General features: G+C 37.9%; 1 long non-coding RNA gene across 1 annotated transcript in view; it reads left to right on the top strand.

Moving 5' to 3' along the window:
* LOC118171707 overlaps positions 1–19,695 on the top strand; it is a 30,171-nt gene extending 10,476 nt beyond the window's left edge. Inside the window, exon 4 of the long non-coding RNA XR_004753340.1 lies at positions 19,334–19,695. This is a non-coding gene — a long non-coding RNA (uncharacterized LOC118171707). The remainder of the gene's footprint in view (positions 1–19,333) is intronic.
* The last annotated feature ends 2,404 nt before the right edge of the window (positions 19,696–22,099 follow it).

Below are 22,099 nucleotides of genomic sequence, written 5' to 3'. Positions count from 1 at the left end.
TAGAAATATCAATATAATTTCTAATTACTCAAAAAAAGAAAGCATTTAATTTTGTGGCTTAAATATTTATATCTTTCTCACTTGGTGAGGAGTTTTTACTTTTAGGAATTTTGGTGATCTAACTGAACACACACACCTCCATCCATCCATGACCTCCTGAACCTTTAATCTCTGATAATATATATTCTGGAAAATCCATAAATGAACAAGATGAAGTATCTGGAGGTCCTGGAATCACCAGTGGTTTCTGCTGGCCCATTACCAACCTGGCTTTTCCTAGCTCCCAATGAAAGGCCTGTCATGTACTAGGAGATAGCCGTAACACTACTGGAGCTGCAAAGCTACAGTGGGCACAAGGCTTATTTTCTGGAGGAGAGGATTTCTCATCAGCTAAATATGACTGGCTGGGCTAAACAATTGGCAAAAGGGTGTAAATGTACTTCCAAGCTCCCCACCTTCCAGAAATGTTGGGTTTCTCAACCGTTTCCTAGCCAACACGCGTGGTAAATCCAAATCCACAGGAAAATTCATCTTTTTTAGATAAATGAGCCTGAAATGGAAGGTGACTTCATTCCCATTTGGCAGTCATTCTAGTTCCATGCTGTGCAAGGAAACAGTCTCTTACTCGCTACAGCACAAGTGTCTTTGCATTGAGTAATCATAAAGTCCTAATAACATTCTGTCAGCACATTTCCATTATATAGAGCTAGCATCAAAAAAAATAAAGTAAAATCCCACACTTTCAGTATATCCCCATTCAACGAGTGCTCAGAAGAGGGGCTTGCACGTGACTATAACTTTAGCAATCCAGTTTACTAGTTCACATACAGCTTATGTGCTTAACTAAAAAGCTTGTGCATGGATAATTTTCAATAGCCTATGTTAAATGAACTGAAAATTTTAAGCCTCTTCCTTGGGGACAGATGACCATTAGATATGCAGATACTGTAGGTGACATTAACTGTCATCCCTGTCGTCATTGTCAGGTTGTTGTACTGGCACAGGATGGAAAGTGACCCCAAATCTTAAAAATGGGTGGTGACTCCAAATGGCTGTGAGCTTGCCCTGATATTCAAAGTTATTTCCAAGCCAAATAATCTGGGCGAGCTGGGTCTCAGGGACGCTCTGTGCCTCAGTTTCCCATCTGTAAAATTGTAATAGAAGGACATTTATAAAACATTATTAGTTTTTGCCCTAAAATGGATTGTTTTCTTTTTAGAAGGGCTGTTTGAGGAAGACCAGATCTTTCTGAAAGATAATTTCCAAAGAAAACTAAACGATAGTTGGTAGCCTCTGTCTTCAGCCAGGCAAAGGCTTTGTTCTTTGAACTTAATTATATTGCCAGAACTGTGTCGTGGAGGCCATGATGAAGATACTTGCTTTGTTTTCAAAGAAGTCTCTCTGTGTTTGCATCACTTTGCCAGAAGCTGCTGCTGTCAGCACTGCAGCGCCAATATGGAGTTCTTAAAACTTGGCAAAACTCCCATAGTACATTTATTTTATATTCTACCTAAGTTCTAGGCAAAATATCATTTCTTGCACTTAAATACTAATGGTTTTGAGGGAGAATAAAAGCCTAGATTGAGCAGCAGACATATCAAAATCAAATCTTCTTTTAATGTGCTATGCTGCTAAGAGAAGAGCTCTGTCTCCACCAGCCGGCAGAGGTTGCTCTGATATTAACGCTTAATCACATAACTTATTTTCAGTGATAAAGCACATGAAGGAAATCAAACCCAAATATTTAAATGATTAAATGATCTGTGAGCCAGAACTGCAAGAGATGTGTTATGTGTGAGTAGCCTGGGAAGCAGCAGTCTCTAGTCCAAGGCCTGAGGACAACCTGCTACCCAGGGGGCTTCCAGTGCCGTATCACGTCCACGGCAGCCAGTCAGGCTCCAGGGGCAGCTGAGCGTTGCCAGCACATCCCTTGGCCAGCACAGCTCCCATGTGATGGTGGAGACCGGGATTCCTCCTCCAGCATATAAATTCTGTCACACTGGCCCTTAAAAATCGGGGGTTGTTCAATGAGGAGTCCAGTTGATTTTAATTGGATACTTGAATTAAAAATAAGAGAAATAGGTTCTTTGCACTTATTTACCAAACAGGATTTTTTTTCTTTCCCAGTTATTAATTTCCTTAAATGTAAAGTGACATCTCTAAAATGAAAACAGTTTATTGCTTGCCAGGAGCAAAGCCTGCCTAATTTAAGAAATTCAGAATTAAAGCTTTTGAAGCATATCAGGGAATGTTTATACAACAATTATCCTTGCAAACGTTAGCTCTGCTCACCACAGCCTCTTCAGGCCACCACCATTAAAGCCTGTAATCTCATTGACAGTCTTCCCTACCCCAAAACATTTCAGCAGTTGCATAAAATCAGGTCATCCTTTGATTTCAACTTGCCTATCTCCACCCAAGCATTCAAAACCATCCCAACCTATCTGGAATGTATTTAGTGCTGAAAAAAACAAAACAAAACAAAACAAACAAACAAAAAACCTTAGTGTTTAAAATTAAGTAGTAGAGTCATTATTAATAGCTGATAGCAGACAAAGGAGTGCAGTGACCTCTCTAACAGAGCATTTAAATCTTTGCACAACATGCTCTGCTTGTGCTAGGCTGGTTTCACAAACAACAGCTGTGTAGTTCGTTAACATATGAATCCCCTTGAGGTAATTTGGAGGAACCAAATGTGCTAAAATAAACACCTCATTAAAACAGCACTTTAAAAAACAACACAAAAGAAACGTCCCACCCAAACCCCAAACTAATTCTACATCCCACTTTTGCTTGTGAGACTCTTGGTGGAGAATATTCTATTATACAGAACACATTCATCTGGGTTGTTGGAAAGAGGGGATTTTAAAATCAGTAATACGGGTTTTTCTTTGCTAAGATGCACTTGAGACTAAAGTGTCTTTGAAGAGTATTCTGGCACAAAGAAGCAATTAACTGAGGACAATAATGTTTTCTTTTCCTCCCAGTTGCTAAGCTGAAGGCCGGGAGCACAGGGCTGTGCTGGCAGTTGTGCCATGCAGGCCCCTCAGGCCCCTGTGGGCCTGGGGCATGAAGAGCCGCAGCCAAAGGCCTGTGGTGGCCCCCAGGAGCATCTCTGCAGAGGGCTTTGGATGGGGCCTAGGCAGAAGAGCACACAAGCGTCTCTGGGGCCACCACATCCCCCAGGAGAGCCATGCAGATATTTTCAGGAAACTCCTCTGTAACAAACGCTACCGCCAGAGAAATCAGTTGGGAGTCTAGCCAAGTGCGCAGATGTACAGTGTGAGGGCACTGACAGAAATTTCTCCTCCCCTTGGCCCCACAGGCTACAAGGTGCTCAAACACCACCTTGGTCCCATCTTGGCACCAAGAGCAACTTTTTACTATAGTTTTTTATCCTTACTCTTCCTCAGTATTGCCAAAAAGCAATATAAACTGTGCAACATTGAGGTACATATGCATACTCCATAGTTTTTATTTTACAAATGTTTTATTCCTGAAGCTTGGGTAAAAAACCTGGTTTTAGGGAGGAGGGAAAAAAAATCCCACACCCACAAGCTTATTTTTGTCCATTTTAAAGCATAGCTTTGTAACCTGTTGGAATTTCCTCAAGGTTTTGTAAATATTCTTCTGAATTCCTCCCAGGTATTAGTATGTCATCCAAAAACCAGAAAATACTATTTATTCTCTGCAGGACTCAATCCATTCTCCTTTGAAATCCTGCAGGTAACTGGCTCTCCCCCAGGGTAATCTTTCATACTTCAATAGGCACGTACGTATGTATGTGTGAATTCAGTCAGAATTGGTATTATTATTATTATATTTTTACATTCTTATTTCTGTGTTGCTGCCAGGCTTTGGACAAGTGCAGGTTGGAAAACTCTATTTCCTCTGCCAGTTTTATAAGAAAATCCCATTCTTGGGGATTTTTACTGGCCACACTGAGTGCAGCTCACACATGAACTTCCATATGTAAAATCATACCCACTCTTCCAATCCCTGCTCTTGCTTTTCCATGGTTTATTTGCCCATGTTCAGTGCAGTTATACCTATAAGAAATGTAAATGTTCTGAGCACTTTTTCTTCAGCACAGTTTTTGGCTTGCTAAATTTGACTTTAACTCTTTATTTTCCCATTGGTGTTGCTTTCTAACCTTAGCTACAGGTTTTGTCTAATTTTTAGAGTTTAGCAGCTCTTATCTGAGGGTATCAACAGCTTCCTCTATATGTCCTACAGTAAATGCAGGCTGTGCTCCTTCCCTTAGCAAGCTTGGTATATCACAGTTTCTAAAAGAAACTGTGTGATAAGCTTTGAGGTTGTCCAAGCTGTACCATTAGCATCTTCACTCCTTCCCAGCCTCTGGGCATGGTGCAATCAAGCCCATTGATTTTTAAAAGCTGGTACATTTTGTGGGTTTAAATTGAGCTCAACAGCTTCTCTAGTGGCAATTCCTTCATCCACCCAACATTCAGCAGCTTCTCTCTCAGTTTGGGGAATTATATGCAAACAACAAATTGATTTCTGAGAGTCTTTTTCATAGAATTACCATAACAACAAGCACAGTCATTTAAAGTGTGCCAAAAATTCAGAGTTTCCAGTGGGTTTCTGAGATGTGACTTAAACTGTTCTATTCACGAATTTGTGGTAGACACACAATGTTTTGCAGCAGCTTTATAGGGACTTAAGAATCCATCTCAGTGCCTTGCAGAAAGCCTGAGCATTGCAACTACAATATAAATCATTAAACTGTAAGTTTATTGGTAGGCAAAAATTACTTTAATATTTGTATTTTCTACAGTATTTGCATAATATACTATTGAAGAACAAGAGGCATTCAAAATATTTCTCTGTTTTCATTTAACTGGAAATTCTGTGATATATAGTTATTTTATCTAAGAATGCTTTTTAAAGTCCTCCTTTCATTGCTATTTTTCTGATGAATAAAAACAGAAAATCCCCAGAAAAGAGAGAGAGAAGACAGCAGAAATCTTTGTGAAGAAGCAGCTCCAAAGTCCACTTTATTTACTGGAAAGCTATCATCTTGGATCCTGAGAAAGCCCAGAGATTCAACTGAGCCCATCATACTGCTGCAAGCTTAGATCATAACTGAATTGAAAACATGAGATTAGATTATGTGTTTCCCGAGAACTGTCCAACCTAAGAGAAGTGGATAAACATGAGAGAGAACACTTTTTCCCAACTTAGTATATCTCCAGGTTTTCTTCTTTACCACATACCAGATTAGGATAGAATCACTAAAAATTCCTATATATTCCTTGTGCTCTAATATAATCTGCACTGCCTTCTGTGCAGTGACTTCTGATTTAGGCTGAAAAGGAAGACTTGTTTCAAGGGATGCAGAAAGTTTGGTTATCGACACAAAAACCATAATGACTCATCATTTATTTTATATCTTGAGGACAGATTTTGCAGCCTGGTGGTCTAACAGAGAACCTTGTCCACCACAGTTGGACGGTGATGTTGCCTGATTGTTAGAAAAGTCCATCTGTAAAGTCTATGCTGACCAGCCGGAGATATACAAATCAGTTTTCTGTAATTCCATGGTGTCCATACAGCCTGGAAGTCTGAACAGTTCTTTCTTTTTTTATTTTTATTTTTTTTTTTATTTTTATTTTTTTAAACTAAGCCCTCTGCGTGTGTTCCTCATGCCCATTTCTGCCTGTAGTCAGCACCACCGAAGCTGTGCTTCTTGATGGATAAATCTGATTCTGAGCTACCCTGCCTCACCCTGGAAGCTGTAATTGCACTTCAAGAGTTTCTGCTCCTGTACTTAACTGTGATTCTCCCTTTGTGGCACAGGGAGCAGACAGCCACAGAGAGCAGACAGCCACAGAACTAAGTGTGCACTCACATGTCACACCAAAGTTAACCATCGACTGTAAGTAAAAGCCTTTTGAAAGCAATGAGATTCTCAAGGAAGAGCTCAAATTACTTTTGTATTGCCCAAAAGATATAGAGACTTTTTTTTTTCCTCTTGTGTGTTTTGAAAGGATCACCTAGATCACCTAGAAAGTTACTTACAGACACTCTCCCACTGATTTTAAAAACGAACAGGATAATTATTAGGAAATAACTATCAATTAATAAATGTATAATGTAATTAATAAATGTATTCTTAAAATATCTAACCTTTTACCTCATGGGGCCAAATTTAATTATAGGAATACTTCCACCTTAGGAAGATTAAAAATATCTTTTTTTTTTTTTTTGGTATTTATTGAAACCAGATGCATTGTTCATAAAGTCCAATTTTATATTTCTTTATAACTCTGAAATAAAAAGGCTAAAATATTTTTAATTAAATGAGAAACGTGTAAATTCAGACCATAAGAAAAGCAGGACATGTACGCATAAAAAATAAAAAATAAATAAAGAGAAGACTAAATACTTACAAGTTGTTCAATGATGAATTAAATAAAGGTTCAAATACAAGCTTTCCTTGCCCTCCCTGCTCAAGATTTACACCACTAATCAGCCAATTTCTAAATCCTTAATATACTAAAGCATTTGCCTTTAAGGCGGCAATAATTTAAGACTGCTATCAAAATGAATGTTTTTCCATTAGGCAGAATAATTATGTCATATATTCTAACAGTGGCTTTGGACTTAAATCTTTTTGGTAAAGGAAACTGTCAGTCAGTTACAATTTGATCAGGAATCTTGATCAGAAAGCACTCCACACAGGGCAAGGAGATAAAACGTGACTTCTCTGCGTCTCACATTAAATCAAGACCATTCATGAAAATTAATATTGACATGACAGGTCACATTTGGTGCTACATATCTGGTGCATTTTGAGGAAGATATTTGAACATTTATTTATGTTTGCTAAAGCCAGCATCAGTACCTGTGCAAATTTAAAGTCTTCAAATCTTGTACATCAGAACTAACTCATACATTTTACTGTGAATTTTCAGGGGGCTATGGGACTGTAATTGTGAACACAGTAAATCTTTACAATCCATGATTACTTGGTTGTTGATTTTGAAGTCTTTGGCATGCACGAGACATGCTTTACTGCCTCCAGTGCTTACAGAACAAACACTGAGCATTTCTGCTTGGGATGTGCTTCAACATTCACCCCAAGACAAGAACTTAGCACAAGTGGAAGGGATCAATTTATTGCCTGGCTGGTGTTATGGAGCATTTGAAAAGATAAGATTTGCCTCATTTAACCAAAACTTGCACTTAGCTATCATAAAGCCCCACCTCATGCAATTAGGTACAGCCATGCAGGGAGCCGGAACATCAGATCGCTTCCACAGTCTCCATCTTTGCAAGGTATTATCTTGAAAAAATAATTTGACCTTCCTGTGATTTAATATCTGTTTATCTTTTCTTTGTGTGTTGGGGGACACCATCCCAGGCAAACCCAGGCTGTCTCTGCAGCCTCTCTCTAAACCACTTTAAAATATATAGGTATTAATAAGCATATGCACAGCTCTCTTGGAGAGTGAGCTTTGACCCTTTGAGACTGGACACCTGGGCTTGTTCTGCCACATTTATAAACCATCTCATGGGATTTTTTTCAGTCATTATTAGGTAGTCTTGCGTCTCATCAGAGGCTGTGACTCACCTCCCTGTGACCCTTCGCCACTGCTCTGGGTACCAGCTATGTTGTTGGCATGAGAGATCTGGATTGCTTACATGCCAAAGGAAGAATCCCAGGTGTGAGGGAGAGCTGACACAAAGGCTCAGGAAAGAAATGGAGCCACTGACATTTGTACAGATCTCTGTGCACAGGATGGCCAATTAGCTAATAACAGTCTCGCCTTCCCATCGGAATGCGGTAAATGCAATCACTGCAAAGTGCTCATTGACAGCTGACCCAATGAGTGCAGCTGACCCACCGATAGACGGTGCACTCTCAAATGTCAGGGTCATAAAACATGGTTTACCTCACCTGAAAGCCTTAATGGCTGTTAGAGGTGCAAAGCCTCATTCAGAGATGGCAAATCCCTCACTTTTTTTCTATCACAGTTCTGTTCTTCTGGTCTTCAGATTGCAGCCTGCACTGTTTGGATCTGTGCATGTCCACAGACTATGACCGCAGCTGTGACTGCAGTCCTACCGTGGCTTTGCTATAGCTGCTTCACGTAGGAATACCATGGAAGATGGATCTAGCCATCATCACAGCTGTTATTGCCCATATAGGCTTGATTAAAGCTAATAACACTATGCCTACATCTGGTGAAAATGATATAATTTTCTGGGGAATATCAGTCATACTGCTGCACAGGCACACTTTTCCTTACTTGTGCGATGAACTCATGCATTGTGCAGTGCCTTGCAATATATGGCTGTACTAGGTGGAATAATCAATGAACAAAAGTTATACGTAAAGAACACTTTGATTTTTCCATCAGGATATCAGATTATTTTTTTTTTTTCAGAAAAGCTAACCTGTGATGTGGCATACTCATCTAGCTATATTCCATTTCCTCTGTTCCTGGGAAAGTGCTATTAAATATAGAGCCTGAAATTCCATAATGAATAGGGATTGCAGTTATCTCTTTGAAGGCAAACTGTAGAAAAACACCACTAGAGGTCACTCAAAATTAATTGTTACCTAATTAGCACAATTTGACCCTAAATTTTAGGATATTCTACCACTTTGGTGTTTAAAGCATTTTCAACTTTGACTCTTCAGCTAACCGTGACAAAACTCAGAACAGCTGGAGACAGAAAATATTTTTCAGTTCTCCCCTCTTCTGACTCCTTGCAAGGTTCCTAAATCAGCTTTGCACTTGCCCCTGGCAGTGGGAAATTGTTCTTTCCTCAGCAATGAGCTTAGTGATGCTTGCAGTGATGAACCTCTAAAAGTGTCGTATTTAGAGACATTGAGCCCTAGCTGTGTTATCTTAAATATCTGGTCACCCATTTTGAAAATTGGACCAAAATGAATTGCACAAGTGAGGGAATATATAGGAAAAAAGTCTTTAAGGTTTCCATGATACTAGTTTTTTTGTTTTGTTTTTTAAATTTATAACCACTGCTGCGGAGAAGAAAAAGTACATCTTTTTAAACAATTGTTTGACTAACTAAAAGCAGTGAAAAGCAAAGTTTAAGCTTGATTAATGGGTATGTGTTGAAATATCTCTGCATGTATTTAATTAAAAGCAGATGTTCTATTTGCAGGGCTTTTTCCATAATCTGTGGTAATGATGATAGCAATTTATTTGCCAAACACAACAGGAAAAGGAATATCTAATTAGTGTGTTCTATAAGATTAAGACCACCAACTGCTGGTGCACATGCATACATCACCTGAAATATGTAATCAAGAACTCAGGGAACCGAGTCCTCCAATTGCTTAGTAGATAATTCATGGTCATTCATAGACCAGAGTGAGGAGACATTCACTTCAAAAGCAGCTCAGTGTAGGAAAACTCTTCTGCAGCTAAGCTCCCATGAACGATGCTCTATCAGAAATGACATGTTCTTATTTCCTTTCTCATTTCAGGTTACTGATGGTGCTCGTCTCATCCCCACCCCTTGCACTCAATTTAATTGACAAAGGGGGGATTAGCTAGTCAGCTTATCAATATGTATGAACATGACAACCATAAAGAATATGGCGTTTTCCTGAAAAATCATTTAATAGCCTCACAAGACCAGCCAGAAAGGGTGTGCAGCATGCATGCAGCTGAGGAAAAAAGCTTCAAAGCACTGTAACATTAGCAAGAAATTTATCAGAGGCTCCAGTATCCTAATTGCTTCATCAGGGTGATAAATAAATAAATAGATCATCAGCATCTGAAGAGTTATATGGCTTCTTTCTCCACTTTCATGAGAGATTAATCTTGCAGGGGTAGAAGACAGTTAGCCACAAAAGAGCATACACATAGTCTCAACTAATGGACTTTGGATACAATTAGCTTTTTTTTTTTTTTTTTAAATCATGAGCCATCCTCTAAATTTCTGCACAGGAAATTGGTGAATTGAAAGAAAATAATTCTGCATTTATTCTCCCCCTAAAAACTGTAGCTACTGAATAATAAGATATACTGTTTCAAAGTGTTCAATTTTCCCAGGCTTTCTTCATCTGCAGATGCTGTCCTAGAGACAACAACTTTCTGGCTGCTCCATCTGAGGTAGCACTTGTTGAATGTGGACCATATTAATTAGACATTCACTGCATCCACAGAGTTTTAAGCTATATTTAAAATAAGAAGTCTTCAAACAAGGCATATTGTTCATGCCTTCCTCTTTCTAAAAGGAGACAGATAGAGAAGAATAAGAGCTATTTAACAGAAATCTTACTTTTAAAAAAAAAAAAAAATCTTATTAGAGCTTATCAAAACCTCTGCTACTAGAATTCTTATTCTAGAATGAGAAAAAGTGTTACTGAGTACAATTACCTACTCCCCAATGTGCACAGTAATGCTTACTGGACTGTCATGCAACAAAACATGTCTTATAAGTCAAGGAGCAATATGATAGTGAGCAGCCAAAGTTTAAAGGGTGAAGTGAAGAAATGAAGGAAGGGACTTGCATTTATTCCATAAATAAATGAATAATAATGAAAAGAAATGGCTCTAACTGAGGGTAAAAAGGCCATATCAAAATAAAAATTGAGTTAATACTAGAGACCAATAGTTGAAGAATCTTACTAGAGAAAACAAAAATCAGAAATCAGGTGGGCTCAGCCAGAGAAATTTCCATTCATTTGCAAGGAAAATTACAGCTTTTGATATTCAAATAGTTACAGAACTCCAAAAGTCTTGAAGATCAGCTACCTAAAGCTAGCAGTTGCCCTAGCTGGTTTGCCAAAGAGCAATTTTTGAAAATTATATATCCCTCATTCCCTAATCTGTCTATGCTTCTGCTCACTGTTATACTAGCAACTATTGTGAAATATTCTCAGCTGAGGAAAAAAAAAAAAAAAGCATCCTATTTCCTTTAGTATCAAAAAAATAAATAAATAAACAAACAAACAAATAAAAGTGACCCACCAGTAGAGAAAAGTTCCTAGCAAGATTTCTACCCAGCTTACCCAGCTGCCACAGTTTTCAAGGGTTTCTTCTTCCCCCTAGAAACCTGCCTTTTATTTTGTATACCTCATCATCTTCTAAATCCCAACCACATGAGCTTCCTTCTCTCAATCCCCTGTACAGACTTAACCCAATAATTAGAAAGCAGGGGGAAAAAATAAACAGACAACATCTAAAATCTCTTTTCTTGCAGAAAAATATGCACAGATGTTTTTTTACCAGATATATGCATTGGATAATGAAGTCTTCAGTGGCACATTTTTTTATCAATCTTTTATTTTAAAAGCATTGAATGATAAAGAATAAATATAGGCTTTCTACAAAGGTTTAAAATCTTCATAGAGGCATAAAATTACTACATATACTGTGGGGCTTAGGTGTTCTGATTTTTGCAATAATCCCGTAAATGCTCAAGCTTTGCTTCAAAATTACTACTGATAGCTAGAGGATATAAAACAATTCTGATGTATTAGCAAAATTATAAAGCAGAAGTCACAGAAGGCATTATAATTGAATGTATGGAGATAATGAACATCTGAACTTATAAGACATAAGTCTTTTATTTTAAAATAATACATAAACTGGTAGAGCAATTCTCTAAAACATATAAAAATACGGACAGTTCATTTAAAATGGCACTGTTGATCCAGTCTAAAATCATAGACTGAACATGATAACAAATATATGTGATACTAAAAATATCCTTTGTTACTGAATTTAAACTCTTTTCACAAACTCTGCTATGGTAATTTCTGTTGCTTATTTTCTTGATTTTCTTGGGGAACATTGTAACCAGAACTGCTCTGAGCTTATTATATTTTAGTGCTCTTCATGGTGAAGAGGTTCAAATGTACAAAGGAATTTTTTCTTTTACAGGTTTATTTTTGACAGAAATCTATTAAATGAACCAATTAACAGAGCATGTTTCCTAGCTAAGCTGAAATACGATTTAAGAAGGCTCAGCTAGAAGTAACATAGCTGTAGGAAATCAGTGTAGCAAAACTCAATATCAAAATGCAAACCTTAAAAAAAAGGTCTCTCAAACAGCTGGTTGGACTTGCTTAGCCTTGCCCTCTGAAGCACTGAGAGGTGTGTGCCCAAGTGGCCTGGCCAAGATCACTTGTGTGTGGTAGAGGGCAAGGGATATTGCTGACATCCTTTTATCTTCTGGGTTCTTTTCAGTGAAGACAACAAACTAATTCTGGATGTGCCTTTTTTACCCTTTAGAAACTGATGTTGGCCAGGATCTTTTGTCTCATAATTTTATGGTTCCATTTCTGTTCTTTATCTTCCTATCTCCTTATTTTTGTATCAAGTTGGTCTCCACCTTCTGTAGCAATTAAAAGATGTAATTCCTTTAACCTTTTTTTTTTTTTTTCCTGGTGCATTGTCACACACACATTTCTGTTCCCCCACATTTATAGCCATAGCTTGCCTCTGCCTGAGCCCATAAAGTCATTAAATCCCAGCTCGCCTGACTCAGCAGTTTGTTTTAGTTACTTTTACCATGATGGGTTCATTAGCTGCAGGCACTTTTTTCAACATACACACCATCCCCACCCAGCATTACCTACTCTATGTCCTGGAGACCCACGAAGCCTTCAGGGAACTCAGAAAGGGATTGTTCTGAGAGGCTGCACTGTGATCACTATTTTTTCTAGCGTCACACCAAAAGGAATACAGGATTTTAGGCCAAGTTGTTCGTGCTGGTTGCTGTGGAGAGGTCCTGGAAGCGCCTGTTTTTTGCCTGCAGATTTCTTTTGCCATCACACATGGTAAATCCTGGAACTGCTGCTCCTTGGAAGCTGTCCCAGACAGCGCACACAAGGGAGACTGAGAGTCACACACTGGAATCAAACCCCTTACATTTAGCGACAAAGAGTAGCCTCAGAAGATGGTAAGAAAAGAGGTGCTTGGCTAATATTATCTGGTAATGTGAAGCTCACTACGGATTAGATGGCCTAAATGTGTCCAGAAAAGAAGCCATTAGATTGGATTATATTGGTCTGAGACATGAAGGATGAGTGAAGAGGCAGCCTGACAGTGCTGCTTTGTTGGTTACATACATCCAAAGATCTTGCCCAAGAACTGTGTGTTTGTAAATGAAAGGAGTAACTTGGAGCTAAGTGATTAAGAATGGCTTTGGGCATTTCTCAGTGCCTAGTGCTGGGGTTTCCACATCGTGAACACATTAGCAGGTATTCATCAGGTGTTGTGTAAGGGTTACAGGTTGCACTATTGTCTCAGAGAGGTAACCTGTAAAAATCATACCACAGGCCAAAACCTCCCCAGATCTGGGTAAGAGAGTTGGGTGTGTGCAAGGAGTGCAGGTATCAGAGTATCCTGACTTGCCTGATGCTGGTGCTCAGGCAGCTCACAGGGAGGTAGAGCCTGGGACCAAGAGACTGATCCAGAAATGTGGAGCCTAAACAAATACATCTGTTATCTCTGAATTAAAGTTTTTGTAGTCATTAAGAAGATGATATGCATCACCTGCAGGTGTGCCGTAAAGATCCTCTTTTTCTTTTTCACATTCTTTGTAACATATCTTCCTTAATCTTTTGCCCAATTCTTTCCCCAGACCTGGAAGCCTGAATGGGAATGGCAATTTGCTCCTCTCCCAGCTAATTGGAACAACAGCATAGAAATTTCACAAGAGAAAAATGATGAGCTGGCTGCTCCACATCTGCTCTGTTTATCTCCTTTTTTTTTTTTTTTTTTTTTTTTTTTCATTTATTCTGTCTAGTCTCCTCTGTTAAACTGCCACTCATATGCTGGGGACACTTTCTCTACTTGACAGCTAGTAGGACCATCTGACTTCCAGCCATCTCCAGTGTGTGCTTTCAGGTCCTGGGGCTGAGACACACCATCTGGAAGCTGGACCTGTGGACAAGGTGGCTGCTCAATAAGTGCTGTCGAGTTATGGGCCTCTTCATTACCATCGCGGCAGCTGTTTCTGTTCTTGGCGAGGTTCACAGCTAGCGAAGGAGTGATGCCCTCCTTTTACTGACCTATTTCCTCTCCTTGTTCTGGAAGAGCTGGTGGCTCAATTGCCTCTGTGTCACCTTAATCAACCCCATTTATTTAAGGATCTTAAGTCACTTCATATGAAAACCTTGGTGATGGAGGTATCACTTGGCTTATTAGCCTTCATGTCAGATTTTGAAACTTCCTTCTGTACAGGTGAGTATGGGCTCCTACAACTCCCAGAATGCAGAATATTTATAAGAAAAATACTGGACATAATAATTTCCTTTTACTTTCACTAATTCTGAAAATGGGCCAAAACTGTCAATTCTGAGGCAGAGAGATTTAAAGCACCTAATTTTTTTATTTTTTTATATTTTTTTTTTCCCAAAAATATCTTATAATGAAGCAGTGAACCCTACTTTTGTTGAAGGAAACATTATGAGAACATTAAAAAGGTTAGGAACTTAGCTAGACCTGAGGACACTTAGAAGCCCTGCTCTTTCGTACTGCTCTGTCATACCACATTTCTTTCTCATTTTTATTTGTCTCATTGAAATACTAACATATAATTGCTTAATTCCTATAAATTTGCAAGAAATAAATGGAATAAGAAAGCTTTTGCTCACATGCCTCAGAAACACTTAAATTATATAAAAGTATATGTAAATCCTCTCATGCACCTAAAGTGACATGTAGCCACATTCAATTCATGCACTGTAAGCTGCTAAAGCTCCAAAATGTATTAAAAATGCAGAGCACAAAGGAAAAACATACCAGCCTCTTTAGAAAGCTGTGCATATCATTGGCAAGGGCTGGTTTGCATTAGTGTCTTTCAGTTCTTTGACTGATTTGTTTCTTAGGTGTAACAGCTGCCTACAGGTTGTACCTACATAAGCGAATCCAATGTGACACGAAGCCAGAACAAGTATGTTGCTTCTTGTACTAATAAATATTTAAGTATACAGCCTAAGTACTTCTTCTTCAGCATCAGATCCATCTCTGTTGCAATTGGCATAAAACAACTTACAAATTTCTGTCCAAAAAGGAAAATAAAAAAAGGATGATGATAAGCTTGTGCTAATGGGTCATATCTTTTAATTGTCTTTTGTTTTTAGTAGAATCACAGAAACTTTTCATGTATTTAATTTCCTAATATTCAACCTTGTACCTGTACTTATAGGTCAACGATGAGGGAATGGAGAAAAAAAAAAATGGCCATAGGCCACAATTCAAGATTCTTTTTTTTTGACAAAGCACCCAAGTGTGTCAGCCGTTCAAGAATGGATTGTCCTTCTCCCCTCTTCCCCCATGTGGTGTCAAGAGAGAGACTTTCCCAGATCAGACCCCACTGATGCTCACTAGCAAAATGTCCTAGATCCAAATGGCAATGCCAAGTTATTTTATAAACTTTCCTTATCCAATCAGTTCAGTGACTCTGGAACAAGTAATCACAGCTTTACCAGAAACCCTGAAAATAATATTTGTATAGTTCACACGACAAACAAACATGGGCAGAATGCATTTAAAAAAACAGACAACGTTAATTGCTTTGGGAAGTGTCTAGAGATTACTTTACCTAAAAATATTTGAGTTTTTTGATGAAACCTCATATGTTGTGGCACACAGACAGAAAGGCAAACATTTCATTCATTTTCTCTCTGGATTTTGAAATTAATCACAAAGGGAAGTAAAATTCAGCCTGTATCAAAAAAAAAAAAAAAAAAAAAAAAAAAAAAAAAAGAAGAATTACATATGATTTCAGGAGTCCACCCCAGCTGTGTTGGTTTATCTGGATGGACATCCTTCAGATTCAGTAAAGTAGGTCACAGATTTGGGATTTCTTTCACCTAGAATCTCAGAAGCTTAGCAAACATCCTCCATCCTCAGTTCCAGAGTGAGACTTGTCTTTGGCTTCTGTGGACATTTTCTCTGAGTTAGGATAAAGTATGGGGTGTAAAAGTCATCATACGACTTGCTTTAAATATTCTTTTCTTCCTGTCAAGAAGCTCTTCAATCAGAGAAAAAAATCCTAAAGACAATTCTTGCATTACAAGGTCTTTACTGATAAGAAAGAAGAATAAAATAAAGCAAGGCCACAGGCCTTTATCCATCTTTATTTAATATGCCAGAAAATTTCCACTGCTTCAGTTGGAACAAGAGTTGTGTTAGGCCTCACTATGGGTTTTAATTTCCTTTTTCTGGAATACCCATTTATTTTTCTCAACTGGTAGAAGAAAAATAACAAATGAAAATATATTTTCCCATTTTAGAACTCCAGTGTGGAGTTAGCTTGGGGAAGGCTTTAAAACAGATGCTATCAAGAATCTGTGGAAAAACAAACAAACAAACAAGCATTTAAAATTCATAGTTCCTGTGTTTATGAAAAATGAGTCCATTCTATTTCATTATAAACTAGAAAGAATTTTTTCACTGCAATCCCAGAAGTAAACAGGAAACAAGAAGATGCAGCAGAGATCCAGAATGACTGCTTGGGAGCTGCAATTTTATGTAGTATAATTGATGCTGCAGACATAAAGTGGACAAGGAAATACAGGTAAGAAAAATTCTGCAGGAAATATATTCTACAGAAATATACCTGCACTTTAATAGAACCCATATTTGACTTTCTAAATATTTTTTCAGCTTTCCCACTAGGCTTACTTAGCTAATTAGTTTACCCTGAGAATTACCCTCACGTTTTAGGTGGGAACTATCTACACATCTAAAATCTTGTGAATACTACTTTTATTCCACATCACATTGCACGTGGGGCTACTCGGGGATATCATAGGTGGGGAAAGTCAGAAATAACACCAAACTTCAGCCTTGAGCAGTGCAGAAGTCTAGTGTTCTCTTCCATAATGCATGCAGAGTATGTCCCAGCACTTCAGAAATGGAAGTTTATAAGTAAATATGAGATTGGATTAAATTTGGTCAATCCATGAACTCGAGTTACTATACTGAAGGACTGTCATTTTGGAGGGTAATTTACGAGCTTTGAATATATTGCCCTCAATGTTTTGAAATGCATGCCTCTACCAATGCTGAGATCCCTCCCAGCTGTTTCAAAAGGGCAGCTATTATCATCTGCAGGCAAGATTGTTTTGCACCACAGCAAATATTAGAAGGACCCCTGTGTAATCATTTATAGCATGTGTGGATCTTAGAATTGTAGCTGATTTTTCAAAGTAGGCCGTAATATATTCTGGGCATCACACTTTTTTTTCATCATTACTTATGTTTCTCCATCTCAACAAATCAAAAGGGCTCCTAGTATGTTAGCAGTGAGCACTGTATCCGATATGTTTTGAATGTAGGTTAAGAAGACAAAAAAAGGCAAAATAATTGTTGTGCTACACAACACGAACTCACAGTCAATAGTCCATGAAGAAGTAATTTATGTAGACATATCGACATTGCAAATTTTCGATGTCCTCTTTAAAAAGACACTTTTCTGAATTGCCTTAATTTGTGAATGACAGAGGTCTCTGATTCCCAAGAAAATGCAAAAGGACCTTGAAATAAAATGATGCCATAATGGCTTGCAGTGATACACTCCTCCCAAGTTTTCAGGACAATTATATGCTTATTACTTTGGAAGAGTTAGAAAACAAGCAAGCTGCAGCTTTTAATGAAGCTTTCATAGCAGTGAGAAGAACTATGAAAAAAGCATTTAAAGCAGCTCATCTCCTTCTCTATTCAGGCTCTCTTTCATTTCCAGAGGCAGTTGCGATGAGAAATTGGATGCTATCCAGTTTGGATTTATAAGGAAGCAGAAAAGGAGATAATGGCGGAAGTATGTGCTTTTTTTCCCCCCATGTAAATTCAGATCATCTTTAACATTTGATCAGATTTTGAGGAACATGAGACAAAAAAGCAGCAGATATTTCCAATCATACACTTTAAGAATTCTAAAGAGCTTTGCAGTCTCCCTGCATCCAGAGTTGCTGCAGAGGTTCCTTTTATTATTTTCCTTTTATTATTTTGGGGGAAGATAGAGAACATAACCATCTACTTAGCTTGGCTATCTGATTATAAAAACCTGACTCAGAGCATCTAAAAGTTATGCTTACAATGCACAGACATACATCCCAATCCTTTGTACTGTCATGCTGCTATCCTAACAAGCTAGAAATATGTATGTGGCGGGGAAGACATTTCAGGATCAGAAGAACAGGCAGTTAACAGTAAATTACTGAGACTGATTTCTCTGTCACTCCACAAAAGCTAAACCTGACCCCAATTGAGATATATTTTACTATAAGGAAGTGATTTTCTTACCTTTTTATGACACTGTTTTTATTACCACTATTATTCACATTTCTCTAATTAAAGAGCACAACATTGTCACTCTAGTTTTCACTCCTTGATTCAGATGCAAACACATTACAGTCATCCTGCTCAGGTGTGTTAGTGTAACCCAGGCTGAGCAATGCTCCTTTCTTTTTCAGGTGTTCTGTACAGTGGCAAGTAGGCCACAGTATTTTTACACAATTTTCCCTTGCCTGCTCTAACCCTGTGACCTTATGTGCTCACTTGGAAATAAATGATCGGGCTGAACAATCTAATCATTTATTTTTCTCTTTGAATAAGCTTATCAGAAACTTGCATACAAAGCTTATTTCTAAAAATATACACCCATTGTGTGAAAAAAAAGTTACAAATATTGATGCATGTACAATTTTTCAGGCTCTAATACTTGAATCCAGGAACTTACCTTACCCTTTCCTGCCCTCCAATAAGTACCCTGCCTTTGTATAGTAATATGAAATTATTACTGATGGCTGAAAAATGCAGCCACAGCTATGTAAGTGCCTAAAACTTGAACAAAAGAAATTTAACTTTGAAAAGGGTATTGGTTGTAGTTTTGTCTCTCTATTTTCATAACAATTTATTTTCATAGCTGAATATAATGCCTGAACTTGAACAGAACCAAATATGAAACATTTCTGTCATCCTTTGTTTCTGGACATTTCTGTCATCCATGTTTCTGGACAGCTATGAAGAAGTCTCATCATGCAGCAAACTATTAATACCAGGGAGGGTACAAACTGTTCCAAATCTTCCTTTTCCAGACCTTGAAGAGTCATAATTCTTTGGTATTTTGAGGGATGTTGTGAATCAATTCCCTACTCAGGGTTTCATTTTAAAGACCCAATACAGCCCTAAATGTGGAAATGGTTCCTCTGTTTTTTTATTTTTTTATTTTTTTTCCATCTGAAGTCTGTATATATTTCACTGCTCAGAAGTCAATGAAGGGGTTTTATGGCAGGTCTAGTAAAGTGCAGTTCTCCAATTACAACCTAGCTGTAAAATATACAGTAGGGTTTTTTCTCTTTTACTTCCAGGCAATGAGTTTTGGTCATGTCAGTTAAACCCACCTAAAAGAAGGAGAAAGAAAGAGAAAAATGACTGTTCAGTGAACCTCAGGAGAGTTATGAAGTTATACAACCTCAGAAGGATTTTAGGCAGTTTTATACTGCCTGGCTCAGCTCATATTTATATCATCTGTCTCAGTGCCTGAAATGAGCTAAGCTATGTGGTTGATAGAGAAAAGTACCTGTACTGACTGATGTATCTAAGAAATCCACTTTGGACATGGCTGGATGAACCAGAAAAGAGGATGATAGCTGCACATACCTTGCAGTGATATATTTCAAGTAAGCAAGAACTAGATAATACTCCAAAAAAAAAAAAAAAATACATGAAGGAAAACAAAGAATCATTAAAGAGGTAAGATTAAAAAAAAAAAAAGTTAAACACTTCCTTGTAAACTTAGTTATGTCTAAATTACTCCTTGAACTTGGAGGAGGAAAACCTGCAGCAATCTGGAGAGTTGTGCTGCAAATGTAACTGCTATTCCAGATTAAACCATTAACATATCCTTATTCAGTGTAATTTTCTGGATTTTGACTACATGAGACACTCAAAAAGTCTTCCAAGAACCTGGTGATACTCTGCAGTGTAATATTCTGCCAGTGAAGGTAAAGCTACAGTTTCACTTGGTAAGATTTTTCATCTTGTTTTGAACAGCATAATTTACCATACTCAGCTTGCTGTATTGCATTCATATATGTACAGAAGAACTGGATTGATTATCTTCAGCTTTGTCGGGAAGCCAAGAACTTGTTTTGGATTGGAACTCCCAAGAAAGGAAAGAGATATGTGGCTGCTGTTATAATTAGTAAAGTAGTGCAGCAATATATGAGGCAGTTCTAATATTTCAGAGAAGCCAAAGAAATTGAATCATAGAATAATAGATTGATTTGGGTTGGAAGGAACTTTAAAGCCCACCCAGTGCCCCTCTTCCACCAGCCCAGGCTGCCCAAATCTCATCCGGCCTGGCCTTAGGTGTTGACAGGGATGGGGCAGCCACAGCTTCTTGGGGCACCCTGGCTTCAGGTTTAATAGGATAAGAAGGATCTTTACATTTAGGAGTTGAACTTTACTAAGCACCTTCTTTACTGCAGCACAGGCAGCTACTACATTTATTGATATTATTCATATTTCTTGAGCAACATCTTATCTGGAGATTCGTTTCGCATCATAACATCGGAGGACCTGACCTTACTATCATTGATTCTTTCCTCAGGTAAGAGATAGTGACAGAGGAAACAACAGGAGCATAGGCTGAAGAAGAGGAGAATTCACACACCAATTACTCTCTGTATTATCTTGTTGATGTAGCTCCTTGGTCATGGGTAAGGCACTCAATTAAAGTGCTTTACAAACACATGAAAAAGGTGGTCTCTGTCCAAAACAGCTTACATTAAAATTCCCCAAATAGATAACATGACTTATCTTTTCAAAATTAATGCAATAATCCACATCCCCCTAAGCCTGGATAAATCCCTTATGACCTTACAGTGTCAAAGAATTAGAAGAAATGAAAGTCTTCAGAAAGAAAATCACAGCTTTACTGGAATGAGGCACACTTTGCCTCTCTTCACAGCGAGTCTCTCAATTCCTCCTTGCAGTTCAGAGATAACAATTTGGGATGGTGTACCAGGGACCCATATTCAGGCTAGGAGCTAGTCCACATTTGATCCATTAACAGAAGACTGGCTACCTTTTCTTCTAGGCCAATTATATAAGATGCATCTTTTCTGCAAGCAAGGATAACCCATGCTCACTCAGTGTGTAATACGTGGTGCGGGAGTGAAGTTCATTTGATGTTAAAATTCTGGGACTGAAGTGGTTCCCAGTAGAGCCCAAAGTGTGCACGAGGATGGTTGAAAAGAAAATGTCTTTTCTTTGCAAAGATATTAGGTATGGATCACTGTTTAGTTACCGTGTTATTGAATTAGCGAGGTGCTTTTATAGTTAAATTGTTACCATTGTCTGTCCTAATCCTTAAATTATTTAAAATATAATATTTTCTTACTTTATTGTCCTTGATTTCAGCTTATCTTGTTATTCTACTGAAAAACTGTGGAGAAAGCACAAGTATTTTCAAATGTTTTTAAGAATTTTGCCTCTTTAAGTATAAATTCAGATGAAGTTATGAGCATGTCCTTAAGAATATAAAAAGTTTTAAGAAGTTGCTGATGGATTTGTGCTTATGGAGATGAAAACATTTAAATTTTTTATGGAAAATGTTTTAAGCTGATTTAGCTGTGGGAGAAAATGTGGCACAAGTTTTCTCAGTGTAAGTTTGGAGTAGCTTTATCAGCAGACTGTTGAATTAAAACAAATTGGAACAGAAAGTTTGGGTTGTGCCTTATTTTGGTTCACACTGGACAGGTTTTGAATTTAGCAGCTTTGGCAGAACCCTTTTAAAGAAGCAAAATAAGCAAATGTTATGGAGTCACTTATTTGGCTAATTACTGTATTTCATAAATCTTCTAGGATTGATTTTTTTCATATAATTAGAGAAATAATTTTAAATTGTCCGTGTCTATGAATTCCTGGAAATTATTTTCCCACTCCACAGTAGGAAATTGCTTGCACAAAATCTTTCTGCAGAAAAGTATCTGTAAGAGCAGAGTACAACACATTTATATCTTGCAGGTGTGGCTTCACCCATGCAGTGACATTTCATAGATCAAACACACTGAGGAGTGCTTTCTTTATGCACAGTACAGGTTATATATAGTCAGAGATAACATTTATAA

This window comes from Oxyura jamaicensis, chromosome 9 (genome assembly GCF_011077185.1).
Source record: "Oxyura jamaicensis isolate SHBP4307 breed ruddy duck chromosome 9, BPBGC_Ojam_1.0, whole genome shotgun sequence".
NCBI classification, from domain to species: domain Eukaryota; kingdom Metazoa; phylum Chordata; class Aves; order Anseriformes; family Anatidae; genus Oxyura; species Oxyura jamaicensis.
The sequence above is the reverse complement of the archived record's forward strand: the minus strand, read 5'-3'. Positions and strand labels throughout refer to the sequence as shown.